We start from the raw sequence: 11290 nt of genomic DNA, 5'->3' as shown, positions 1-11290 counted from the left end.
AACCCTGATTGAATACCAATGGACTTTTTTACTAAAAAAAGTCTTTTAAAATCCTATGAAATCCTAAACCAATACACCCCACTAAATATCAAACAAGTTCTAACATTTAGTTTCACTTATATATTATTTGTAGGTTGATATATATTCAAGTTGGAAAATATATGAAGATTATTCAGATAATAATTATAATTTAATTATGTTTAAAAGACTATTTTAATTTTAAAAGTTGAATTTTCAACGTTGTATCAATGTTGAATTACATTAATTTTATATTTTTCTAAATTACTCTTTTATTTACGTTTAAATATTATTTACACTCTTTTCATAATATATTTATATTTAAATATTGAGATGAAATAATATATCTTTTATGTTTTAAAAAATAAAAATATGGAATTAAAAAAAACTAATTAATCGAACTCAAACAAATATATTATTGATTGATTTGGATCACAACTTTTTTCTTTAGTAAGTTTGATCTAAACCAAACTGATCAAAATTTATTGTTTAGAATTTAGTTTACATAAAATTCAAACCAAATCAATTTATGAACGCTCTTACTTGATATAATGATTCTATCTCTTTTAACATCTCTGTCTATAAATAGAAGATCATAAATACAAGGAGAATGAAGGGGATTATTGAAAACATTGGCATATTCATTATACAATGAAGTTTTAAAGAGCTTTTCAAACCTTTGTGCATTTGCATGACCTCTAAAACTTCTTGTAAATCTTGAGTGTTTGACCGACATTTTTCTATAATTATTATATCCTCACATTTGAAAGTTAAACACTTCATATATGTACACCTTACTAGGGTCAATACCCGTGCATCGCGTACGGGATTATTATAATTTTTTATATAACAAATTATATTTGATGATAATTTGATTTCTTTATTTTATAAAAAAAATATTTTATATTTAATTTACATGCATTTTATAATAAATAAAAAGAATATTGATAAAAATATATATTATAATAATCACAATAAACTAATATATTTTTTAATTGAAATTTTTGCAATCATATTAATGTTGAAGATATGATGGATGAACAATGTTTTCCAACAAACTTCCACACTTGGCTTGTTTAGTTTTTGTAACTTTGCGAGATAAAATTTAAATAAGTTATTTACACCAATACATTGTTGTGTTGATATGATTAATTTCACAAAATGTTAATATATTTGTTTAACAAATTGTTATATAAGATAGTTAAAAATAGTATAATAATTTAACAATGAATGTAAGTATAGAACATTGGTACTATGATTTTTGAGAAAAATCACAATAATAAAATAATGTGCTATATTAAAGATAATTTTTGTGCATTAGTAAACAAACATTTTATAATATTAAATGACGCATCTAATGAATTTAGTTTTATTCAATATAAACCCTAAATCATAAACACTAAAGTAATCTAGATATAATGATATTATAATAGACAACATAAGAAATTTATTAATTAAAATCTTGCGTCGTGACTAGTATAAGCCGATTGATATCATTGGAGTTGGTTTGCGATCCGAGGACACTTTATATTCTTGCCAAAAGATGAGGAAATTGTTAGTAATAATAAACTAACTTATTTTTAGGACCAAATCAAAAGAGGTAATAAAATCACCTTTGATATATTGTATGCTACAAATTTTCAAACACTTCTTTGTAGACTATATTCTTTGTAGAATTACATACTTGACCATCTTCATCGAGTATAAGAATTTTCAATCCTTGCATGGATTTGACTCTTGAGACAACAACATAAAGTTGACCATGGGTAAATACTGGCTTTGGTAGAAATAACCCAACCTTAGATAGTGATTGTCCTTGACTTTTGTTGATAGTCATTGCAAAGCAAAGACAAAGAGGGAATTTTCTTCGTTGAAATTTGAACGGGAATCCAGGATCTGAAGGTACTAAATTCATTCTTGGAATAAGAATGTTGTCCCCAATGTTGGTGCCGGTGATAACTGTAGCACTTATAACATTTGTACTCAAATCCGTTACTTGTAACCATGTACCATTACACAAACCATTTGATTAATCAAGGTTTCTTAGCAACATAACAGGTACTCCAACCTTTAAGGTCAACTTATGATTTGGAATTCCAGAACATTTAACATCATTTAGAAATTCATATGTAAACCATTCACCTTGAATTTCAGTTTCTTCATCTGATGGGCAAGGTGTGTCAAAACTCAAATAAATTTTTTCTTCTCCTGGTATGAGAGACAACATGAAATCATTTACTTGCTCAAAAGATTCAATCGTTGGAGCTAAAATTGCTCTCTCTTGAAAGAAGTTAACATCCTTCATGTTATGAAGTATACTTGGATACACAAACTGAACCAATGACATTAATGGGTTCTCAACTGGTTGAATCAACAACTCTTTAGGGATAGATATTTTAGCTTCCCCATTCTGATCCATCAGCATATCTCCATCTCCAATTTGAAGGATCCAATAAGAAAAAAATTTTATGTCAAAAGTTGTTGCATCAGTCTTCGTACACTACAAGAAAATGACGATTTTGCGACGGTTATATGGCCTACATTGCGACGATTAGAACTGCCGCAAAGACAACATTGCGACGGTTTGGGAACCGTCGCAGAATCGTCCGTCACCAGGCAATTTTGCGACGGTTATCAGAACCGTTGCACAAACCGTCGCAAAATTGGAATTGCGACCGTTTCATCAACTGTCGCACCAAATGCCTCTAAATTAATATTACAACCCTGTTTTTACCCGTCGAAAATTATAATTTTTTTTTATTTTAATAAATTTATTAATGTAACAATCCTCATATTTGGCCTTTCAAGGATTTTATTTCACGATATTTCACTGTTTAACATGTTTTATCCTTACTTGTGCAATTTCTGGGAAACTTCCCAGAAGGTCACCCATCCCTGTACTACTCCAGGTCAAGCACACTTAACTGTGAAGTTCTGATGAGTAAGCTACCGAAATGTATATGTATGTTGTCAGTATAACTTGTACAAATTAATTCATTTAAGTCATCCTCAAATATACAATCTCATATTTGTACTATAATAATAATATATAATAATTTTATATTACAAATAATAATAATAATAATAATAATATATTTAGTTATTCTTTATTTATATGTACTTACTTTTATAATTAACATTTACTTATTTCGATTTAAAATTATAATTTAAATTATTTAAAATTTTTAATTTATAATGACAATATAATTTATAAAATTATAAATATTTATTTATTACATACTTATAAATTAAATTTTAATATTTTAAATAAATTATTAATTAATTTAATATATTTATTTACCTTAAATCAAACATATAAAATTAAAAAAAAATGTATTTATCCTTGTTTTATTTTCTAATTATCAACTATTAATAAAATACTAACTTAAAATCTTATCTAATTATATATAATATTCTCATATCAAATTTAAAACCAGATATTAGTTATACAAAAATATTAAGATCATATAGTAAATTGTCAATAAGATTTTAGTTAAATAATTTAAAATAATTAATGTTTCAATTATATTGTTAATTAGAAAATAATTTATTCCAAAACTAATTAATTTTTTTTATATTAATTATTAGTAAAATTTAATAATTTTTAAATTAACAATTAATTGGATCGATGAAATTCAACACACACGATGAGTTATTGAGCGGAATAACTTTACCAAGAGTTATTTTGTAAGTTATCTTAAATCAAACATATAAAATTCAAAAAATGTATTTATCCTTGTTTTATTTTTTAATTATCAACCATTAATAAAATACTAACTTAAAATCTTATCTAATTATATCATAATATTTTCATATCAAATTTAAAACCAGTTCTTACATTTTCAACAAATATAAATTTTTCTGAAATATTCCATCAATAATATAGCTTTTCCTACAAAAATTTTCTCATCGAAAACATAAATTTTTCGACAGATTTAATTTTGTTTTTATAAGAAATCATCTTCGATTAATATAACATTTTGTATATATGATATAACAGTAAAAGATTTTCAATTTAACGGTTAAATTTACAAAATTCACATTTAATATAAAGTTATTGAGTGGTGTAACACTTAGTAAAATTTACACTGATGTAATTATAAACCCCCTCATATATATATATATATATATATATATATATATATATATATATATATATATATATATATTAAATGTGACTTTTACTAAGTATTACACCGTTCAATAACTTTATATTAAATGTGAATTTGGTAAATCCAACTGTTAGATTGAAAGTTCATATCTCTCATAGATTATATATACAAAACTTTATATTAACCCAAGATGATTTGATACTTCATTTTTATAAAAAAAAAATTGATGTAATATATTCATTTCAAAATACACTAAAATATAAATAATTTGATTACCTTCCAGTTGTTGTTCAATTTTAACAAAATTTGATATACACTTATAAAGTGATATGAACTTTCAATTTAACGGTTGGATTTACAAAATACACATTTAATATAAAGTTATTGAGCAGCATAATACTTAATAAAAGTTACATTGGTATAATTATAACCCCCTATATTATATATATATATATATATATATATATATATATATATATATATAGGGACGGATGTACGTTTGGAATAGTGGGCACTTGCCCCACTACTATTTGACATATACATAATTTTTTATCTAAAAAAATAATATATTTTAAAAAATAAAAATTGTATTCTAATAAAATAAAAATATAGATTCAGAAAAAATGTTTATTTATTTTATATTTGTCAAATTTTTGAAAGAAATTAATTCTCATGTAATAAAAAAAATTTCTTAATAATGAATTAATTTTTAAAAAAAGTTTAATTATAATATATATTTGTATATATATATATATATGTCTTAATATTCACATATATAATGTAATATATTAAAATAAAAAGTTTTTTGATAAAATAAAATTTTTACCATGCATGTTTATTTTTTGTGTTTTTTATTTATTGTATACGTTGATTGAAAAAATCAAAATAGTAAAATTGTATATATTGAAGAAAAAAATCAAAATAAGAAAAATCAGAAGATTTATGTTCCATTTAGAATTGTTATTATAAGATATATTTTAAAATAAATTATCATCTAAAAATATATATTAGATATTAAAAACATATTTATATCATAAATAAATTAAACTGGATTTTTATAAAATTTAACATATTTATTTTTATATTTTTAATAGTGTTAAAAAGATGGACATTTAAAATAAAATTTATAAAATTTAACATTATAAATTATTCAATAATATGTGATGTGATAACTCAAAAATTAAGTTATAAAATGATAATTATACTTATTTATATACTCTGACACATCTTACATACAAGATAAATTCATAAGTTTGTTGAAAGATAAATTTATATTCTAGTCACGATTTTGAAATTCTATAAAGAAAAAAAATCGTGTACCTCATGTTAAAGAAAGTATATATAAAATTGTTATTAAAATATAAGTTCATTAAGATAATATACATAATACTTCAAAAAAAAAAACTTTTAAATTCTAATAAAAAAAAATGCTGAAAATTTTGCGACGGTTTATGACTAACTGTCGCAATGTTAAATTTGTGACGGTTTATGATTAACTGTCGCAATGTTAAACTTGCGACGGTTTACATAAACCGTCGCAATGTTAAACAAATTTTGCGACAGTTTATGATAAACCGTCGCAATGTTAAACAAATTTTGCGACGGTTTACGATAAACCGTCGCAATGTTGAACAATTTTGCGACGGTTTTGAAAAACTGTCGTATGAAGGGTCGCAATATCAAAGCGACGACGGTTTCTAGATAACCGTCGCAATTTGCCCGTCGCAATTTATCATTTTTCTTGTAGTGGTAGTATTGAGTCTCATGTTTTAAGTAAGCATTAGAACTTTGCAACTTTGCCACAATTTTGACAAATTAATTGCTGCTCCAACAACTTCTTGTCTGTTACCTTTCCTAACCACTAGCAAAATTTGCCTAAAATCACCCCCCAATATTACAACTTTTCCACCAAATGGTTTCTCTTTGTTACTTTCTGACTTGATTCTCATAATGTCTTTCAATGTGCGATCTAATGCCTCAAAACAATGCTTATTCATCATTGGAGCTTCATCCCATATGATTAACTTTGTTTCAATTAGAAGTTTTGCACGAAGACTACCTTGAGCTATGTTGCAAGTTGATTCCTCATTGATAACCAATGGTATGCAAAAAAGTTGAATGAGCAATCCTACCACCTGGGAGAAGCAAAGAAGCAATACCGCTGGATGCAACATTGAGTACAATCATTCCTTTGGACCTAAGACATGCAGATAATGTATTCCACAAAAAGGTTTTTCCAGTTCTGCCATAACCATATAAAAAGAAGAAACCTCCTGTTTCAGAAAAAATAGATTGTACTATCTCATTGTACACTGCTAGTTGTTCTTCTATCAACATAATGATAAGAGAATCATCTAATTTAGCTAACTCTATTCTGTCATAGTCAAGTTGATCAACAATAAACTTATTCTCAAATGAAAATAAATCTGACATATTAACATCTGGAAAACAATTGTAATCTTTTAAAGATCTCCCATTTGACATAAGTAACTTTTCCAACTCAATAAGACAGATTTTGCAGCTCACTGTCATCAAGTTGAATGCCTGCATGAAATTAATTAGCATTTTAGATTTTTCTATTCATTCACAATTTTTAAAAAACATACATAAATTATAAATTTACCTGAAACATTAAGTTCTTTCCATTTTTGGTACTGAATATCATCAGTTAGCAACCTCCAAGTGGTTGTCCAAACAACATCTGGTTTGGACATTTATTCATAAATAACAATGAAACAAACAACCTTCTCAATTGTTTACCCGAAGCCAATTGGCTAGCCTCATTTATTGCATCAATATACTCCCTATCATCCATTAATAAACCCAAAGCATAACATGCATCTTGGAATGTTTCATAAGTCTTACCATCAATTGTTTTGATACTTTCATAATCAATACATTCCTTTTGCATAGTTAACAAAATCCTCATGTAGTATAGTTCACCTGTTCCAGGAGGAATATAACTAAGTCTACCAATGGAATACCCTTGTTTCCTTGGTCTCCACACTTTTTGCTGACTTAAATATACAAATTTAGTAGGATACTCTGCATAAGTCAAACTTTTGCCCTCAAGGAATGTTTTGTTGGCCTCAAACCAAGCCAAAAACATGGTATTTAGTTGCTGATTATGGTCAACAACATCATCAATCTTCTCGTCATCTCTAAAGAACACTAATTGTTCATTTGGTAGATGAAAATTTAACCTTTGCACTGGTGGCCATCTTTCATGAATATCAAAAGCAAAGAGTCTCCAAACAGCCTCACATGGTAAGAGATATCTGCAATCATAATATCTTTTAATCTCATCAATTATTGGTGAATGATCCTCGTTTCCAGTGTTGTTGCTAATTTCAATTGAAGCTCTATCAGGACCTTTGTTGACATACTTGAATAAATATTTTATGCAATTAGATTTTTTGCAATACTCAGTATTGATATGGCCATTGTACCTCATCAAAAGAACGGGATTGTATGGAACCACACTCGTATTATCAAGCTTGACACCATTTTTGTGGATAAATAGACCTGAATCTCTTCGTCTATAAGATGGGTACCTTTCATCATCAATTGTAGTTACATTTTAAAATTTTTTTGGATAATATTTGGAACATCGACCTTCTTTCATGCAAGGTGACTTTTAATTAGCAACTCCACATGGTCCGTGTATCATGTAAGTAGAAACTACCTCAGCTAATTTTGGGTACAAAGATGGATTTGGGAGCTTTGCAGAGATGACTTTATCAATATCTTTTGCAGTTATGATTTTGTTTTCACCATCTAACCACAACAGTATATGGGCATGTGGAAGTCCTCTTTTATGAAATTCTACTGTGTACATATCTGTTATAATACAAAATAATCAAATTAATAATCCAACTAATAATACGGACAAAATAATAAATTCAAATGTTTTAATAGCATGATATACCTACATTAACTTTGCCAAATATTTTCTTTTTTTAAAGTCATTCATCAATTCATCCAACTTCATTTTAAAAACTCTACATACAATATCAAGTCTATCCGAAGCGGTTAAACCTCTTTCAATAACAAAATCACGGATCTCACTCCAATTTGCATCGCATGTAATAGTGATGAAAAGATTAGGATATCCAAACCTCTTACATATTGTCATTGCATCTTGACAGTTATTAAACATGTATCTCATACCACCAGTAAAAGATGGTGGTAATATGACACATTTTTCAATAAAAGAAGGATCAATTTCATCTTTACCCACTACTTCTTGTAACCCATTAAGCACATCTGATCTAATTGTTTTTTGATTATTTCTTATGAATGACAATATTTGGGACTCCACCATGGTATAAGCGTCCACCACAAATTGTTGAAATAGTCTTCTTGCATTCAAGATGTTTCTAGATTCAATATGTCTTTCTTAAATTCTATATGCAACCAACCCATTCTCTTAAGGTGACACGAACTCTTGTCCTACTTTGACCACCAAATGTTGAATCTCTAATTGAAATGTCTTCTTTAAAACCATCTCCCCCGTATGGGAAAAGTAGTGGATGTTGCAATGGGATGAATGAAGTATGAGTTTCTTAAAGCCTTTGTAGCTCACCTGTCATTTTTTTCATAATAATATCTCTTCCTACATCCATACTCTCAAAGTCTCCTACTATCAAAGTTGTCACCTCATTTGCATCAGGTATTTTATAGATCCTTGGATCTTTACTTCGATGTCTAAACAATCGTAAGCAGCAATTTGTGGTATAAAATCTCTAACCAATCTAAATCTCATTGCAAGACAATTGTAGTTATCAATCATAGTGGTTAGATCTCTTACCAATGATGTATCAAACCCTTGTTCATCTCTTTTGCTATTGTAGTAAATTTAATGTCAAGAAAGTGAAAACATAAAAATATTGACTATTAAATAAGAGAATGTCCAACATACATACCCAAAATGGTTGATTCTGTTATTAACTTCATTTTGTGTATCATATATACTATTTGTTGCTGCTATAACTTGTAATTGACAAGAATAAATGAAAATGACTCTTGAATAACATAGTCTAAATGAACAAAATAGTTTATTGATATTCAAAATGTTAGACATATTGTAAAAGGCATGTTATAAAAAAATGTCATAAAAATAAAAAAGTAAAATTATGGGACCAACCCTAAACATTAGACTTGAGAATATAAATTATTATGCTTTAGTACCACACACGGAAAAAATATTTGAAGCTTATTCATATCACATCATTCAAGAAAAACTTAAAGACAATAACAAATAAAGACAAGCCATAATTCTGTCATCACTAATTTTAACAAAAAAAATAATATTATAATTTATCTTAAATGCAGACTTGTTTTTTATTTTTAAATATGTTTAAAACTCTTATGAAACCAATTTGTCTTCAAAATCAATCTAATTTTAATATATATTTCAAATCATCAAATAGTTGAAAACTATAATCAACTTTGACAAAATTTTAATTATAAATAATAGTTTTGAAAACCAGTTAGAAATGACAATCAATTTTAAAACATATTTAACATATGACATTTTCTCCCTTTTTTATCTTGTTAACATCAAATGTAAGTATGCTGCAATGGTTAAACACGCAGATAATAAATTCACAAAACATAATATAAAATTATTATCATTATATATAATTATAATATATATATATATACATATATATATATATATATACACATAAGAAATGACATAAATTGGAATAAAAATATTTATATGAACAAAACCTTAGGAAGTCTTGTACGATATTGATATAGAGACACCTGGATTGTCGGATTCTTGCATCTCATCGAAATAAAGCAAAGGCAAAAACACATAGGAATATAAAAGCTTCAATACACACGACTTCTCTACAAAAAAAAAGAAAAACAAAGTCAGATTCTTGCACCTCATTGAAATAAAGGGGAGAGGGAAACACACAAATAAGATAAAAGCCTCATTATACACGACTTCTCTAAAAAAAACTTATTCAACAATAAAAATAACAAAAAATAAACAAAAAGATTCAAAAAAGGATGTACCAAATATATCATAGGCTAGATATAATGTATTTTATAACTATGGTTAAAAACAAACAACCAGAAAAGAAAAAAAAAGAATAAAAAACACATTCAACTATTTCAACAAGAATGCTATTCTTGAGTTTCGAGAGGATAAAAATTACAGCTTTAGAAAATGAATAGTTTTTCAATTTAAATCAAGAATACATGTAATATTGAATTGTTCAAGAATGTTGTAGAACTTTGATTATTTTAGATCAAATCTAGGACCCTAATGCCAGAAAATATCGGGGCTAGTAGTTAATCATACATATGTGTAGAAAGTAATTCACCACATGGTCAGAGATCATCCCCAGATATGACCACTCCGGTCATTTTATAGAAAAAGTAGTACAAAATAAATTAAACCTACAGAAAATAAAATGTCATCAATACTCATATAATTAAATAACTTTTAATACATAAACTTTGCAAATAAAATATAGAATAAAGCAGTAGTCAAAAAAATCTTCAAAGTTTCATTCCAAATTTTTCATTTACCAAAACAATGCTAGAGTTCACCGCAGAAAAAAAACACTTCCTGTACTTCTTGTCAAGAAGCAAGATCACACACCAGCCTAGCCCAGCACCTAAGCCCCACCACCTGAAATACTACAGAAAAATGATCATTGAAATTTGCATAGAGCGGATTTGTATCCTTTGTCATTATTCTTGTTCTTCCATGTAATCAAAATCAATAAAAAATAATAATAATAAAAAATTCGGTCTGAAAACAAGAAAATGCAAGTTCAAGAAAGAACTAAGACCCAGACACGAATCAAAACCAACAATAACAACAGCGAATGATTCCAGTGTCATTGCACACCAAACAGAAGGAAACAAAATCAGAAAAAAAAATAGAACGAATGGAGTTCAATTCAAATTTAGAGTAAGACTCCGGTGTCATTTATATTCCATTCAAAAATCTTGTACGACGATCCCAAATGGGTGTTTCAATATAATAAATCAATGAAAGTTAAATTAAAAATACAAATTTAAGACTTGTACCTTGTCCTTTCTATGAACTATGATGAGGAAATCAATTGTTTCTCTCTGTATTATGGGCATCGGACGGGCCATGGTTCCCCTCCCCAATATACTTCAAACAAATT

The 11290-nt window shown here is 27.0% G+C and overlaps 1 pseudogene; it reads right to left on the bottom strand.

The window, feature by feature from the left end:
- Positions 1-362: 362 nt before the first annotated feature.
- LOC109792878 (uncharacterized) lies at positions 363-10845 on the bottom strand (annotated as a pseudogene).
- Positions 10846-11290: the final 445 nt, after the last annotated feature.

Source organism: Cajanus cajan, chromosome 8, assembly GCF_000230855.2.
Source record: "Cajanus cajan strain Asha chromosome 8, NIPB_CcT2T_4, whole genome shotgun sequence".
Lineage (NCBI taxonomy): Eukaryota > Viridiplantae > Streptophyta > Magnoliopsida > Fabales > Fabaceae > Cajanus > Cajanus cajan.
This window is presented reverse-complemented; position numbering and strand designations above follow the sequence as displayed.